Here is an 18,559-nt window from a genome sequence, read left to right as displayed (position 1 = left end):
AAATAAGATTAGCAGTGTGTATCTGAAACCCAAGGATGATGATCTGTATTTGATCATATGAAAATCTAGTATGTACAGTGTATGTGTGTATTTTGAGCTTGTTACTGCTGCATAATAAGTTTAATTAGCGCATTATATTTCCTTAACTTGCCTGTATATGTATGCACATAAGTATGTGTGTGGTTATTATATATAAATTTAAACACCTACATGATGAAAAAAAAACATGTAGCTTAAGCTGGTTTAAACCTGTAATACAACAGACATCCAGTGCACATAAACCAGTTTCAAAATGGCTGAAACTGGTTTAAGATAAACCTGGTTGAATGCAGTATCAGACTTAACTGATTTAAGTCAAAACCTGTAGTGTTCATGGCTTTAAATACCGGCCAGACAAGCATAAACTCAATCTATCACTTAATAAGATACCAGTGTTGAGATTGTAAGCTGAATGTAATGTGATCACTGCTACTCAATTCACTCAGCAGATGTAGTGTAGCGTTCTGCTCTGGCTGGAAGCTGTGGAGTAGTTCTGCATGAAGTGGCATTGTAATATAAAACAGTGGAGCAATTTTTACTCGAATATTGAACAAGGAGAGCAGCCAGAAGCTGGCCTGAGAGAAACAGGGGCCCCTCCCTTTCAATGGGCTGCCCTCAACAGTGTAACAAAGACCTGTCATTTATATTCACTGTGCAATAAAATGGTGTGTACGTTTAATAAAATAAATCATATAATCACATATGTACCTCACCTGTGCCTGAAGCTGTCGTTGTTCCTGTTTCCATCCCATGCAAGCAGGTCTGACAGATCCCTTCATAGCCCTGCTTTGTGTCACCCTCTTTTCCTCCCATCTACCAAGGTTTCTGCACCCTTGCCAGTACTCATCATCCCAAGGGTCTGTCCCTCTATTCTCCCCAATCCCAAGAGTTTGCTAATCCTTAGTGAAGGACCCTTATTCTCTCACCCAAAAGAAGTTCCTTTCTGCTTCTCATTTATGTCTATGTCCCCCACAAATTTACACATACGCTTCTTACTGACTCTCCTACATAATGCAGGTTTATGGCATATCAAAAGGAAGCTCCCTCCTATACTCTAGTCCTTACACTAGGTCCAAGTGTGACTGGCCTCATACAGACATTCAGTTTCTCCCGGGAGAGTCACTTCTTGTTTAGGACAAATCATGAGTGTGCAGATGTTCAGGCTTCTTCTCCCAAAGTAAAAATGGTCACTTCAAGAGAAAAATAACCAGGGAACAATTAGAATTAAATCACTTCCAAGAGAGTGCTTGTGCATGCTGACACCACAGGCTGACCATACCCAGTCTGGGTTTGCCATTCAGGGATGCCCTATGCACTGATGCTGATCAGACAAAGGGCGTGAGCAGAACATGCTGAGATGTATGCACACCTCAGATGTATGCATGATGAGATGTATGCACAGTTCAATACCCCTGACCCCCTGCCGCCCCCAGCTTGCAACTTCTCCACTCTTTAGGGCCTCAGTATTCAAATGAATGTATACATGCCTCTGGGTAAGGTTTTCTGCTACAAGAATAAGCCTGGGAAAGTTCTCCCAGATTATCTGGAAGTGTACATACAGGCACTACTGTCAGACAGAATTCAATAGCTGTTCGGTGACACTCTGAAAGAGGTGCATTCAACGATCAGAGAGCTTTTGCTTCTAGGACTGACTTTCCTCCATTGTCTATAAGATGGCTTACAGCTAGGGGAAGGAAAAAAGAAATATGACTAATCACCTACCTGGAATGGGAAATTCCCACAATTACAAAATGCTGCATACAGCTATTTATGCAGGATGACTAAGAACATAACCCATACATACCTGAACAGATGAAAAAAATCATATCCTATCCAATTCTTGTACATTTGGTAAAGATATTGGCTGATTTTACGTTATGCTAATAATATATATTAGTAGTTTACATATCTATTAATAATAGATACAGCATTAAAGTACTGCTTTAAGGTCCACGCTGCTTTAAGGTATTAGGAAAGATAGATACATTTTCCTTTAGTATAGAAACTCCTACCTCAAAAAATGGAGCACATTCTGTCTAAATGTGTGTAAAATGTCTACATAGAAATCTGAAGCCAAGTGAAACATGCCTGGCTTCACCATTTGTTACAAACTTGAAAATAAGACCAGATTCAGCAAAGATTTATTACGGTTCACAGATGTGTTGGGAGAACTCATTTTGACTTAATGTTTTATTCTGATATCAGATTCTGATAAAACCCCATTTTATATTCAATTCAATGGAACTGTTTAAAGATGATGGACAAGAGATGCTCTGGCTATTATTTCTATGTATTTATCTGTGTATTTTTGTATGTTGTAGAAGGAGAAGATGAAAAGATTTTGCCAAGTGAAAGCAGTATTCTACTTCTCCAATTATTTTATGATGTTGGAAGTTCAAGTCTTGACAACTGACAATTTAAATGACAATTGGAGAACTAGTAATATTATGACCTCACAAGAAACAAATGTGAGCTTGTAAAGGGAAAAATGACCTTGCTTTGGGTGTTTCAATTTAATCTGTTATTTTTCATTAGTGTTTATTTAACTTGTGTATCAAATTAACATTTGGGGGGGGGGTATGAACTTTTTAAGGTTACAAAAAGCAGAATTTAAAAACAAGAACAGAATATTTATTCATACTGATAACCTACATATACTTTTATGGACTAGGTGAAATGTGTTTTTAACTCCAATAGAAGTAAAAAAAACATTGGGAGGTAGCAGAGATCACCCACCCACCCTCCCCAGCCCCCTGGCAGCAGCCAGTGAATGTGGGGCTTTTTATTTATTGATTTTTTTTAAGAGCCAAGATGCTGGGGCTAGGTGGGGCAGCCACGGTGGGGAGCTAGGAGAGTGGACAGGGGGTGCTCAGGGGGGCTGGGGGAGCAGGCAGGGGATGGGACCTAGCAAGGGCCTCTCCGTGGTTCCCTCCCTCCTCCTCCAGCCCCCCCCCCAACCTCCTATTTACCAGCACGGATTCCAGGTCCAGCTCCCTACAGCAGTAAGCAGGGGACCACCCGAATCTCTGAAGCTCTCTGAATCCTTTCCAAATCGATTTGGAGAGCTTCAAATCAATTCTGACCTTTTTATTGATCTCCTAATTCGATTTGGATTCAGAGATTCAGCTGCTGAATCAGGCTGTATCTTCTCCAAATCGAACCAGCACCTGAAGCATCACACAACCCTAGTTTCAAACCTTCTAGCTCCAAATATTACTCAAATTTATGGTTGTCTGGTCTACTATTGAAGGTCACATGCAACATTAAAAGATAAAGGTTAGAATCGTGGTTCAATTTCAGCATTCAAATGGCACTTTCCCACCTGTATAGGTACCATTTTGGGCCCTTCTCACAGTTTGTGATCATATTCCACATGCAGTGTAGACATGCAATAGTCAACATAGTTACTGAACATGCTCAATAGGCTTTACCCTAGCTTGGCATGTACACTGCTTCATGTGCATGTTCCTGGTTGAGTGCAGGTCATGAAATTATAGCCAGGCAAAAACTCATGATTAGCAGATATGAGACCCCCAAGAAGAAGGGCTATCTTGTGTTTTAGGCCAATGGCCTGTTGCTCAGACCCCTTGCCCAGCAAACAGGAGACCAAGGTCTCTCTCATCCAAAGGAAGCTTGAGCCTACCACTCTCTGATTTGGCAGCAGAGTGTCCTAACCACCAGGTCACAAGCAAGCAGAAGGCAGTCTCATCTCCAGCCTTCCTTTTGAAGCTGGCCTGATGGGCAGCCAAACATGGGAGATTTGTAGGGTGACAAAGACAAGAACCAGCTACAGTTTGTATGTTCAGTGAGATGGATGCTACTTTCAATGGAAGGGTGCCTCTTTCTTGCTTTTTACAAGGCTGTAATTTTGGGATTTATACCCAGGTACTTGCATACAGAACCACATACCTTCCTAGCCAGGGTACAGCCTATGGTGCATTCTAAATACTGGGTGGATGCTCGTGGGTCTACACTAAAGACTAAATAGGGTCACAAACTGTGCATAGATCCCCAGAATGGCACTTATGCCATTGAGTATGTGCCACTTGTACACATGCAGTGAAATGTAATTTTGCCCAAGATGTTTCCATAACTTTTTAAAGTGTTTTTCTTAGAATTTTAAGCTCAACTTACTTTTTCTAATCATTGTCACTTTTCAGGACATAAGGCACAGGGATACATTCATTGCTGTACTATTCAAAGGTCATTCACTTGCCTGAATCCAAGCTTCCTATCAATGCTGGATTTGATGTGATATGCCTTGTAAAAATGCCACTTTCATGTTATAGAGACAGAAAACAATCAAGAGAGAAAAAAAAGCTTTCTTTTGACAGGCAAACAACCTAACGGGAGAAATCTAACCATCATTTTGATGTAGAGATACCTTCAAAGATATGGAAGGGGTTGATAAAAGATACAATAAAAGAAAAGAACAAATAAGCCAAGCTTTCCCAAAACAATGCCCTGAACTCAGGCTTCTAATTCAATTTCAGGCTCTAAAAGAAATGGCCTGATTTTCAAAAATGATGCATATCAAAAAAGCTGCTTTTGAAGTCAAAGAGTGAAAAGCATTTTTGAAAATTAGGCCACTTATTTAGAAGCCTAATATGCCCTCAGGAGATTGACTTCATCATACTAATTTTGTAAAATTGGGCATTATTTCCAGCTTGCGTGGGTGGGCATGGCACTGCACAGTGAAGGAAAAAGAGATATTATCTTTCTTTTTTTTTTTTTTTTGTGGATGGTTTAGGAACTTAGCAAATGTAGACAAATGGATTTTCCTTCATTTCTAAGAATGTCAGTTTTGCAATGAAATAAAAGCACAGTTGAGCACTGTAACAATTGTTTCAGATTCCACTGTTAGATATATACATTATTAACCTGTGTTAATGTCAATAAAAGTTGAAAATAATTTGCTCTAATTTGTAGCTGGTTAAGATGCAATATTAAACAAATCTCTGGAATGACTTTTGTTTCCTGTATAATGGGTCTGTACATTACTAAAGCAAGTAAGCCCTCTGTTGCCTACAATGTAGTATGCCTCTAATGTGTTGTCAGGTTAAAGAATTTCATAAACACACAACACACACGTATGTTTATTCATATACATGCACACACAGACACACACAGATGCACAATAAAGCTTAAAAACAAAACAAAAAATGCTAAAAAATATCCTCCCTCCACAAAAGACGAGCTCTTTGTGGTAGAGAGAGTACTCACTGAAGAAAAAAAAATAATCAGTTTGCCTGAGCCTGAACTGCAGGGCGCTATTACTGCAAAAGATAAGAGAAAACAAAAACAAGATTCAGGAGGAACAATAGCTTCAGAATCCTGAGGGCACCTGGAGAAAGTGAATGGATGCTACCACATGGAAAAAACAGGCCTGTGTTGTTCAGCCAGATGCTAAGCCCATTGGGAAAGCCAATTCTTAAGATCAACAGATTTTTTGTAAAGAGGTGAGACCACCTAGCCTGCACAAGGCATAGTGGGTGCCTGTACATGTGCTCCAAAGTGTTTTGATTAGAATATGTTGGAGCATTCCAAGACTTATCCAGGTGTATGTGTGTATGTAACCACATACCTGCCCAGCAAGAGCATAGTCTATTGAGCATGTTCAGTACATATACACCTATCTTGACATATCCACACTGTAGGGACAATGTAATGGCAAACTATGTATAACTATAAATAACACCATTCGTGTGGCTGGTAAGTGCCATTTTTACATAAATGGCAATAAAATTGCCCTGTTGGACTTTGTATTTCTTAGAGTGTGAAGTCTTTGAGGCAAAGACTTTGCTTTCCTTTGCGAGTACATAATGTCTAGCAATGGTAAGTTCTTCTATAATAACATACTACTTAGAAAAGACATAGGGAAAGTGGGGAAGCTGTGGATGGGCGATGAAGAGGATGTACTCATAGCAGGAGGCTAGGAAAAATAAACTGGTCCAAAGTTCATTTATCTAGATGTTACAATAAAATATGTCCTTATAGACCAATTGAATGCACTGAAAATAACCATTACCACCCAATAGCATTATGTGCTAATATACAAATAAATGAACTCCACCAAGCATCAATATTAACTAATCAAATGGAGATAAATTATATAATCTATCCAGTAGATATAGGGAAGCAAGAAAATACCTCCATGCTTTAAAACCTTGTGAACTCAATAGCTTTGGTATCATGATGCCTGGAAAGTTGTACCAACTAGGAATATTTGCACTGCCCCTTATGGCAGTAAATGTCACCAAAGCTTTGGCCAGTATGTCTTTTTATGGTGTGGGCTCTAGCCTCTATCAGGAAAGTCAACCATAGGGTGATGTCCTTTTCTGTATAAATATACAGCAACAAAGAGCAGTGCTACAGGCAATACAACAGGAGGCCATGGCCATATGGACATGTTAATGCTTCAGAAACTCCCTAACAAGCATGACATTTCAACTGGAGACAGACCACAGTATTCCAATAGTTCTTTTAAGGTCAAGATATTTAAAGAGAATTGCCACTTAGATTATAGCATTTTCAGATGACAAATCTGAAAAGAACCTTTCATTGTCTCTTGTCTGCTTACTGCTACATTTTATCAGCTGAATGACCAATAAAAGGAGTCAAGGAATCCTCTCTTATAATGTTGTTTACCTGCTTATAATTATGTTCTTTCTGAACAGGCTGATAAATAATCATGTGGATGTAAGCGTGAGTATTGGGAGACACTGGGTGTATCTACAGTGGTCCAAAGTGGAAATCAAGGTAGGCAAATTATATTACCAGAAAAATAACATCCACATATTTACCTTCAGCCAGCCATCTTTTGTCTGTGTCACACTAGAACTACAGTAGCACTGTGTGGTCAAAATAAGCATTTCAAATTGGGCCAGTGAGATACAATACAGTGCAGTAACTGCCAGCAGTTATTATTGATTACACACTCCTTTAAGCCAGTCTGTAAACTGGAAGTCATTGTTTTTCATAAGTTACTGAAACTGCTCCCTTATCTTATATGAGCACTGCTCTACTCTTTGTAATTGCCCAAGCCTCAAATGCTTCAAAGCACCACTGATACACATTCAAAAGATATTTAATAATTATACTAAACTTCTGAACATCCTGAATTCCCCAAAACAGGGCTGGAAATCTTGCACAAAATTACCCCTATGATTTTAAATAATTCCTATTTTAAGGTCAAGTAAAAAAAAACTTCAGAGTTTCTGTCTTGCTATGGGGGCATTTCCTTTTCAGAGCCTGGCCAGAGCCCAGGAGAGCAAAGGCATGTAAAAATAAAACTAATGACAACCACAAAATTAACCAAATCCTTCCTCAGAAGCAGCCACTCAGATTTGCTTTGAATTCAGGCAGACTTTCAGTAAGGAAGTGATTTTTATCCAAGCCAGTGGTTTATCTCCAACATGTTCCCTATCTTGACACCTTCAGAGTTAAAGTTAATTTGTACTTTGACCTTCAGGTGTCTCTTTTCCATTTCTCTAACTAAAGGCACACTTAATCAGGGAAAAGCATCTATCACTTCAGACAATACTGGCAAAACAAGTCCAGGTGAAAAGTTATATTTTCTCACCCTTTACATACAACAATGACGTCTGTGCAACATTTATCCAGGATAACAGCCATAAGGTAAAAGCGACTATTAAATATCTGTGCTGAAAACTGATTATTTCTGTTTTAATGTTTGTTCTTACTATTTGGCTACTTTTATTTATTTATTTTAAAAACCTCTCAAGTGATTGTACTGCATCTGTTTCCAGAATGGCAGTGCATGTTAGTGACCTCTTCATTTTATTTATCAGAAAACAGCTTTACAGGAGAGACAAATGCAGTACTCAAACATGAGTCTGAGAAATATGAGCCTTAAACTATACCTTGGCTGCAGTTCTGGTTTGAATATTAGGTAAATAATCTGAAATGGGAAAACAGTACCAACATAAATCCATTTCCTGTATTATCTGTGTGCTTAAATTAAATGGCAAGTGCTTTGTTTCTGAGTGACATGATAAAACCACATCACAACAAAGGTGGGAATACCCCACCAAAAAAAAAAAAGTTTGCTTTTGCATTTCACGTCTTTTCAAACTGACTCAAACCACAAGACTCATATCTACTTAAATCAGAAAGCACAGAATATGTAATCATGAGTTCAGTGTCATGGTCTGCAAATCCCTACACCTTTTCACAAATTACATTTCTTATATCTGTTTCTGTTTGGGACAGGGGAAGTTTATAGAACATTTTCCATTTCTATTTTGGTTCCAAAAAATGCTTACTACCTAGAGTATATCCTTTGTACACAAATGGCCAGACTCTATTCTACTCTTTGGGCATCTAAATAGACAGGAGCTTATGTATAATTTTCTTCTACCTTGGACAAGTCCCTGAGAATCCACTTTTGTTACACACCATTATCTGACCTTTACCACTGGGCATGTCTACATGTTCATTAATGTGCCATAGTTACTGCATATTAAGTTTAGTATTTGGTTAACCAAGTACTAAGTCAATGCACAGTAACTTGTGCTACTGCGCAGTAGTGCCAGTGCACGGATTTTTAGTGATGCTTACTGCGCAGTAGCCTAATCCTACTGCACAGTAGAATATTAGCATGTTTTTTTTCCCAGCATGTTACTGCACAGTATTATTACACTACTGCACAGTTAGCGTCTCATGTAGATGTGCCCACTGAGTCATAAAAAGCAGCAAGGAGAAGAAAGAACTACACATCTTTGGTCTTAATATTTTTCCAGGGTTCATAATATTCTATTTTACCACACAGTAGGTATGTCTACATGTGCATTAAATTTGGAAGCAGTTTACTTGTGGGTAAACTAATTACAAATAAATACCCCCAGACAGGTGTCCACACATGCAGGGAAGCGGGAGCAGATTTGCTGCACTTCCTGGGGCCCTGCACTGGACCCCTGCTGCCACCAGGGGGAGCTCTAGGCTGTTTCCTGGCTGGGGCTGGGACATTGCTCCCTGCCCCCAGGGCTCTTCCTGTTGCTGGGGCAGGGACAATGTCCTTCTGCCCCAGCACCAGGGAGCTTCTGGCCCCAGCTCCCGAATCGGGGGCAGGGGACTAGGAAAGACTAGGAATCTGGGCTCCTTCTCCAGGATATCATCTATCTCACAGATCTCTACTCCCTCCAGCTTTCCTGCCTTCTCCTAGCTCTCCATTTCCAGCTGCCTAGAGGATTCAAGAGAAGGGCTAGAGAGTAGTTTGTGCCATGCCTCATCTATGGCCTAGTGGTTAGTGCATTTTGCATGGAAGTAGGAGATTCAGGTACAGGCCCTCTCTGAGCAAAGTGGGACAAGAATCTTGGCTTCCCACTGTCTAGACAAGTCCCTGACTACTAAGTCAATTTGTCTAGGCAAGTGCCTGAACTACTAAGCTATTGGGCTGAAATATCAGAGGACCACCTCCTCTTACATTTTAATTTCCAGCACATAGGCACCTATCCCAGGAAATCCTATCATACTACAAATAGAAACAGGAGTGCCAGTGACTTGTAGTTGGATAGCCACATGAGTCCCTTTAGCCACATAGGCCACATCCAGACTAGCGTGGATGTGTGGTATGTAGCGATGCAGACCCACCTGGAGCACTATAGACTGCACATGTAGGCATTTCCTGCACTGCTACTTTCCAGCTCAGGGGTTTTTCTTGAATTGGGGAGATCCTCGGGTAAAAAAAAAAAAAAAACAGGTAAAAAAAAGTGGGGGGCTCACAGAGTGACAACGTGTGCCACCCAAAACCAGAGCCTGGCCAGCTGGAGCCATGATCTGGCTGCTGGCCAGGATTCCTGCTATGGCTACATCCCCAGGATCCCAGGTGAGGCTGCTGGAGCCAACCCAGGTTCTGGCCCCAGCTCCCCTACCCCACCCAGTTCTATTCGCTGTGTGCCAGAGTGTGCATGCAGGGGCATACCCAGGCACAAATAGCAGCAGCACAAATATATGCCGCTGCTATTTGTCCTGGGAAATGCAGGCCCCTTCATGTGCATACTCATGGGGATGTGCCCATAAAGGTGAAATAGGATTTAGCCCTCACTAGGCACATGTACATATGCCCCCAACTGTACCGTTGTTACTTGCTAAAAGCAAGTACTAAGTGACTATGCAGAAACAGCCATTACTGCACAGTCCTGGTGGCTCACAGGTTGTTTCTGACCCTATTGTGCAGTAGCAATGAGCTATTGCACAGTAGCATCAGTGTCATGGTTTGTGCCCACTGACGCTATGTTGCTGTAGTGATAGGCTATGTCACCATAGCTCGTCGCTACAATGATACAGCATCTCATATTGATGCACCCACCATAAAACGAATGACAAAAGACAAACATGAAAAACAACCAGAGGGAAGCACAAGGTACCAGTGACATAGCTATGAACTCTATGATAAGGAGCAATCAAAGCACATCCACTTGCAAACTGTTGTGTGTTTTGTAGGCATTCAAACATAGGGGTTTATTTAATCTAAAGGAGGATAATATAGCCATATTTTCTGGCATGTACCTTTTGTCTTGAAACTCTGACATGCCCAGATATGATGTACAGAAGTACAAATCTCAATAACTTATAATAGGTGGGGATGGACCTCCAGAATTCAAGTACTTTTTGAATGTGTACCCTCTGTATGTCAGCCTGTTAAATCTGTTAAATTGAGTTGGAACTCTTATAAACATATTCTGTCTTATGACCTTTATTGAACTCTTTTCCTTCACTAGGCAAAAAATACCATTCATTTGGCCTTTCTGAATGTATTTCCTTTTTGGATCTGGATTGGCAAATGAAAATGCAGAGACATACAAAAATAATAATATATAGGAAAAAAGTTAACTGAAATTAACTGAACTCTGTCCAAACATTGACTCAAGTTCAGGTTGATATTGGGCAGTGTTTCAAAGCAGTTCCTACATTATTTGAATAGTTTCCCAATAGTAACTCACAATGTTCCAGAGGACTACTAAAGACTTGAATGTCATCCTTATAAATTTCACTTCCAGAATTAGGGAATGGCTGTTAGAACAATGAAGAAACAGCCTTTTCCATTCTGTGAACTCATTTATGAAAGGACCATTGAGGTAAGAAATGTTTTCAAGAAAGATTTAAAAAACCCACATTTTGAAATTTTGTCTTTTCTAGTTTTTTGTTCCCAATGTTTTACTACTGCTTTCCAGCATAGCAAATAGATTGATATTAACATTTGCAAAGCATATTAATAGCTACAATGAAAGGTACTCTAGAAGAGCAAAGCATCATGTTTATTATCAATGGCTTAATCAAAATTTCAGAGTATTTTAGTTAGGTCACCCTACTGATACAGTTTTTAAGAGGACTGGAACCAAATGTTAGTCAAAGAGGTCAAAAGGATTAAATGATCATCCTTAAGCTTTTGTTATGGGCTTGGATGACCATCCCACACACCACTGGCTAAAATCATATTCTTGCTTTCTGCCTATTGAATCACAATTAATAAAGCAGATTATGCCTGTGGAACACATTCCACAGAAAATGACAGATTTTTTAAAAAAGGGATAAAGAGATACTTGACATATTACAGTTAAAATGAAGTTTTGTACATCTATGCACATGTACTGCTTTGTTCATCAGTAAACCAAGACTGAAAAGACCCAGATTTATTACGTTTTCAGCCTTCATGAAAACAATTTTTGTAGCAGCACCATTTCTGTGGCAGCAGCAGCAAGACCACTTTTCTATTTCCCATAGGTGAAAATATGCATGTTTTCTGTTAAAAGTTTACCATTTACTGACCGTTAGTACTTAAGGATACCTAAAAAGATATTGTTTTCCTTTTACTTATAATAAACAAATTGGGCATTTTATGAATGACAATTGTAATTGCAGAAACCAGTAGTAGAATTAGTTGTTATGGATGAGTTTGTTTTATTAATACCATTTTTAACTTGAACATTATCTTTTTCCTGGGGTGCATCTACATGTGCAATTAATGCACATGAATAAACTCCAGAGCTAATTACTCTGGAGTTTTTTGCTCCCAGGCTCACCATTTGAATGTGTGCCTGGGAGCAATTAACTCCGAAGTTTATTCATGTGCAGCACATGGAGCCTGATCGGAGCAGCCCCAGCTGGCAGGGGGGTCCCAGGGGTCAGCCCAGGGCTGCTCTTCCCAGCTCCATGTGTTACACAAGGGATGGCTGGGACCTAAGGGAGCTTCACTGTGAGTCTAGCCAGCAGTCAGCCCCAGCAATGAAGCACCTTTGTGCCCCAGCCAGCTGGGTCAATATCTACAGGTGTACTGCTGCACATGAAAAATATCCACAGCAAGGTAGGGCCTGCATTTACCAATCTTCCCTGCTGTGGAGTTTATTAGTTTCCTGCACATGTAGATGCTGAGACATTTATTGAGGAGCTAATTAGTCAGCTCCACAGGAAACATCATATGTAGACATGCCCCTAGAACATGTATAATGTAGAGAAATGATTGGAAGTTTCCTCATGTAGACACACATTGAAAATTTAGACATTTTAATTGGAAGCAGAAAGCCAAAAACTTTTCTGTTAAAACTGAAAATTGCTATTTGGAAATAAAATCTGGTATTTCAGGGAAGTTGCTATTTGGATGCTCCATTTCTTCTCTCTGGGGTGGTCTCCCTGGCTGGACTACAACCCAATGATCTCCCAAGTTGCTGCGTAAATGAAGTTCTTCCTGAAAGTCCTGTAGCCACAGGATTCCTGTGTGCACAGCAAAATAGTGTGCATTGGAGCTCCTACGCAGTAGTGCCAGTTATGGGGCATTAAGTTTAGTAACTGTAATAATTGGTAATAATTACAGTGCATTAATGGACACGTAGATGCACCCTTAAAAAAAGCAAGTATAACAAACTCAAGGAATAGGAGCAAAAAGTTAAGGTGAATGAAAGTAAGGGTTTGGTTTGTTTTTGTTTTGTTTTTGAGACTAACAACTGTATAATTCAGTCCAGTAAGAAAGATATTTGTTTCTGTGTGAGTCTCCACATTCATCAATTTGTGCTCTACTTGATATACTGTTTATACACAGTGTAGATATATCTGTTCCTATTATATTTTGGATGGTTATCAGTCAATTATAATTATGTTTAGGTCAAATGTAATTAAAAAGACAATTGTACAATAAAAATAACTGTTAATCTAACATGTATTAAAATACTGGTTAATACTACACTGAAAACATCCTTTCAGGATCACACTGGGGATGGGATCTGAAGATTGAGATACTACCAGTTAATAACAGAAAAGTGAGATTCTATGTGTTAAGTTTGGGACTTGACACATAGTGGAGGTCTGGCAGGAACATCAGGCTCAGTGCCATACAAGATGCAGATGTAATGATCGCTGGGCAAGTGCCTATGAAACCTCCTACAAGGAAGTTGTCTGTAGACAATCTTGCTAATTCCTGCTTTCTTCCCACCTCTCCCCCAACTCCATCTGCATCTCATGTATAGGAATGACTCTGAACAAATGTGCAGGCAGCTGTGTGAAATCTGCACATTCACAGCCAGGGAAATCAGCACCAGAAATCAGTGCAGTATTAAACCATCTTTCTATGCCTGTTTCAGTGTCTAACTACTTTCTTTGCTACTGTATATTTTAAAATATGTCATCTATTTAAAATTTGAATTGCTCTGACAGGAATATCATCATATCCCCTAGGCAATGATTCCCTAAGCCTTACTGTTATAAAAATATCCTGATACTCATCTTAAATATTCTTTCCGTCAATTTTACTTCAGTACCTCTATTCAGAGATGAGTGGAAAGTATGGCATGAATATAAGATATTGGCAAATTTCATTGTGCTCAGCTAATACCTTTTTCCTCTCTATGTGCTTTTCAAGTAAACATAGATATCATAAGCAATTTCTTGATATATCTTCACCACCTATTGATAGACCTGTCTTCCAGGTGCATAGTGTTTAACAGAGGTGAAGCTGTTCAGTTCTTCCTAAATCTTTCCTTCCAACTACTTACTTATTTTGGCTTCTGCTTTCTGAATTCCACCCATTTAGCCCCACGGATCAACAATATATGGCCTGAAGGCTAGATCTGGCCCACAAAAACACTAGGTCCATCCAATGGAGCCATAGGGTTTTGGCAAGGGGGTGGGGAGAGGGGAGGGGCGCTTCTGTGATATCTCAGTGGCAGGAGACTCTGCCTGCACCCACGTCAGAGTCAGTCACCAAGGAGCTGTATCAACACCAGGTGGCTGAGAGCTGCACCTTCCCAGTAGGCTGGGGGAAGTGGAGGTAGGGAAGAGCTAGAGTATGACTGAGTCAAAATACTGGCTTACCGTAGATCAGAGCTGGGTTGTTCAGGTCCACAGGTCTGAAAAGTTACCAACCACTCTTCTACATTATTCCAGTTTTGGAGTAACTCGTATTGTATGGTAGAACTCTACTGAAGGGGATCCCTCCGAAAGTCATACATATTATATTAAGAAATGCATAACATGTCTCATTATGCAATTCATTTAATTACTTACTTCCTGTATTATATATCCTCTATTCTATGTCATTGAAGAAGATTTTAAAATTTGTTGTGGACACACAGGTCTTAGCTCTGCACCAATTGAACAATGAACAGGAGTCATTTTTATAACCAAAATGGTTTCTCCGTCAGAAAATTCAGGTTTTTCCAATGGAAAACGTCAATGTTTTCTATTTTTAAAAACCTTTTGACCAAAAAAAAAAAAAAGAAAATTGTCAGCCTTTAGAAACAAAATTAATATGACATTTTATGTTTGGCCAAAAATATAATTATCTCTCACATTTTTTAGTTTTGGATCTTCTAAGAGCTTTTCTCCTTTCTGTTCTCATGTCTCCTTTTCTCTCCTCCCTCCCCCTCCACACACACCTTTCTCTGCCTGAAAAAAGGATAGAAGTTAAATAAAAAGCATGGGGAAATTGGGTGTGTGTATGGGGAGGTGGGGGTGGGGAACATGCTCCTTATACATTTCTTGTTTTCTAACAGAAAAGAAGTTACACACAAGTTGGCAAGTGTTTGAAAATGAGGAGACACCTACTATCACAAATGAACCAACCATTTTCAAGTTTGGGTTTTTCAGCCAGTCATAACTTTGGGTCAAAAAATCATCAGCAAAACTCAGTTCTGTTGGCATTTGTGTTCTATCTAAGACTGACAATATTCCTGAGCTGTTACTGCTGATAGTAATAGGCAAATAATCTAGAAACTGGTCTTCTCTGACTTTGTCTCCTATCACCGCTGTCACTACAATAAATGTTTTCATCCTGCCTACAGATTTTCAGCTTTCTCCAGCACACTTCTGCTCTAACATCTTACAGGTACCAATGCAAGATCGCTGTGGGACTTGGAATTCACTAAAGAATGAGTGAATTCTAATCCATATTTATATCCTCAGAATTCTCCATGGCATTCCTGGGACCCTTTGGGGAGCTCTCCAAGGGGACTGTGCAAGGTAGGGATGAGTAATAAGTATGTTCATCTATTCATAGATGTAGGGTCAGAAGGGACCTTGCAGATCTTCTAATACAACCCCCTGTTCTGGGCAGGAGAGAAACCTGGGCTCTAATGAGCCCAGCTAGGTAATCATCAAGCCTCCTCTTAAGGACCACCAAGGTAGAAGCCAGCACCACTTCCCTTGGAAGTTGGTTCCAGATCCTAGCCATCCTCATTGTGAAGTAGTGCCTTCTAATGTCTAGTCTGAACCTACTCTCTAACAACTTATGGCCTTTATTCCTTGTTACTCTGGGAGGCGCTCGAGGGAATGAGGTCTCTCCCATTCCCCACTGGTCCCCCCTACTAAGTTTATAGATGGCCACCAGGGCCCCTCTCACCCTTCTCTTGTGAAGCCTGAACAGGTTAAGGTCCTGTAGCCTCTCCTCATAGGATCTGCCCTGCTATCCACGTATCATAGATTTCATAGACATTAGGGCTGGAAGGAACCTCAGAAGATCATTGAGTCCAGCCCCCCACCCAAAGGGCAGGAAGTCATAGGATCCCAGCAAGATAAGCATCCAATTTACTCTTGAAGGTGTTCAGTGTAGGTGCCTGAACCACCTCCGATGGCAGGCTATTCCAGACCTCGGGGACTCGGACAGTAAAAGACATTCTTCCTTATGTCCAGCCTGAAATGGTCTTGCAGTAGTTTATAACCATTCAGCCTCAACATCCCTTGGGGCGCTCAGGTGAACAAACATTCCCCAGATACTGGTGGTCAACCCTGATAAACTTACAGGTGGCCATCAAATCACCTCTGAGCCTGCGCTTTTCCAGGCTAAAGAGCCCCATGGCCCTCAGCCTGTCGTCATAAGGTCTGTTTTCCTGACCTCTGATCATGTGCGTGGCTCTTCTCTGGACTCTCTCAAGCTTCTCCACATCCTTTTTGAATTGTGGAGCCCAAAACTGGACGCAGTACTCCAGCTGCGGCCTCACCAAGGCTGAGTGCAAGGGGAGAATGCCCTCCTGGGATTTGCTCAAGAAGCATCTATGGATGCAAGCCAGCGTTTTGGTCTCTTTACTAGCTGCAGCATCACATTGCAGGCTCATGTTCATCTTGTAGTCAATGATGACCCCCAAGTCTCTTTCTTCTGTAGTGCTAGTCACCATAGCACTGCTGAGCCTATAAGGATGCTGCAGGTTTTTCCTCCCAAGGTGGAGAACCTTGCATTTTTCAGTGTTAAACACCATCAGGTTCTCATCCACCCATTTGCTGAGCCTGTCCAGGTCAGCCTGTATGACCCTCCTGTCTTCTGGTGCGGATGCTTTGCCCCAAAGTTTGGTGTCATCAGTGAATTTGGCCAGTCCGCTCCTGACTCCACTGTCCATGTCATTAATGAAGAGCATCCGAGTGGCCCTCCTTTGGACCCTCTCAATGCTGCCCACATCCTTCCTGAAGTGCAGTGCCCAGAACTGAATGCAGTACTCTAACTGTGGCCTGACCACTGTCACACAGAGAGGGAAAAATCACATCACGGCCCTGCTTGTGAGGCATCTGTGGATGTACAACAAGATGCAGCTAGCCCTACTGACTGTGTCCTTGCATTGGTGGCCCATGTTCATCTTGGAGTCAATAATGACTCCGAGTTCTCTTTCTGCCACTGTGCTTTTGAGAAGAGAGTTCCCCAGCCTATAGGTACGCTGCTGGTTCTTACTGCCCAAGTGCAGCACCCTGCACTTGTCAGTATTGAATCCCATCCTATTCTCATTTGCCCACTCCTGTAACCTGCCCAGGTCCAGCTGTATCCTGTTTCTCCTTTCTAGCATGCCCACCTCCCCCCAAATCTTGGTGTTGTCTGTGAATTTAAACAGGGTGCTTTTGACTCCCTTGTGCAAGTCGCTAATAAAAAAATTGAACAGTGTGGGCCCAAGGACCAAGCCCTGGAGGACTCCACTGCTCACATCCCTCCCGGTTGAATATGACCCATCCATAATCATTCTCTGAGTGCAGCCCCTCAGCCAATTTTCTATCCATCTGATTGTAGTCATCAATGCCACAGTCACCTAGGTTTTTAATGAGAATGGTGTGGGAGACAGTGCCAAAGGCCTTCCTGAAGTCCAGAAAGAAGGACACCTGCGTTCAACGATTTTGTGACCTGATCATAGAATGCAATCAGGTTGATCTAACAGGACCTGCCCCTAATGAAACCATGCTGGTTGCCCCTGAGCATCATCCCCGCTGCTGGCCCTTCACAGATGTGCTCCTTGATAATCTTCTCAAAGAGCTTCCCCAGGATTGAAGTAAGACTAACAGGCCTATAGTTGCCTGGGTCCTCCGTCCTCCCTTTTTTGAAGATGGGAACCACACTGGCCCTCCTCCAGTCACCAAGCACCTGGCCAGAGCACTACAAGTGCTTGTAAAGCTGTGCCATGAGCCCCGTGATAACCCCTGCCAATTCCCTCAACACCCTGGGGCGGAGAGCATTTGGACCTGCTGATTTGAACACATCCAACACTGTCCTTCTGTTTTAGTAAAACAAGTGAAAGACAGTGAAGAGTACAGCCCAAAGACTACAGATAAGACAATTCTGCCTTCAATAGTAAACAATAAGATCTACAGAAACATAGTGTCAAGTTGTTTTTGCACAGCTAAAAAACTTCCAGTAACACCAGCCTATACAACCCAGCCTATAACCTGCCTGTGTGTCTACAACACCGGGGAGAAAAATCCAAGCTACAAATAACCTAGCAATGAAACAACCTTAAGAATGTCAGTCCTTACAAAACCCCCTACCCAAGCTCAAGCTGGTGTTCTGGTGCTTAGATCCAAATGCTACACCAGTTCCACTGGGACTTCAGCTTCTCCTTTTATGTCTGGAATACCTTCTTCTGATTGTGCTGGGGGATCTGCCTGTCTCAAGCACTTTGGACCTGAAACTGAGAAGCTTGTCTGCAAGCTCCAACAAACACCTGGAACCTTGACCCGTTCAAGCTTCCTGGAGTGGTGAGATCCCAACTCTCTCTCTCTCTCTCTAAGCCCACTTTCTAAACCTCAGACCTGATTTAAT

The sequence above is a fragment of the Crocodylus siamensis genome, chromosome 1, assembly GCF_052110815.1.
Source record: "Crocodylus siamensis isolate JL-2025a chromosome 1, ASM5211081v1, whole genome shotgun sequence".
Taxonomy (NCBI): Eukaryota; Metazoa; Chordata; order Crocodylia; family Crocodylidae; genus Crocodylus; species Crocodylus siamensis.
The sequence above is the reverse complement of the archived record's forward strand: the minus strand, read 5'-3'. Positions refer to the sequence as shown.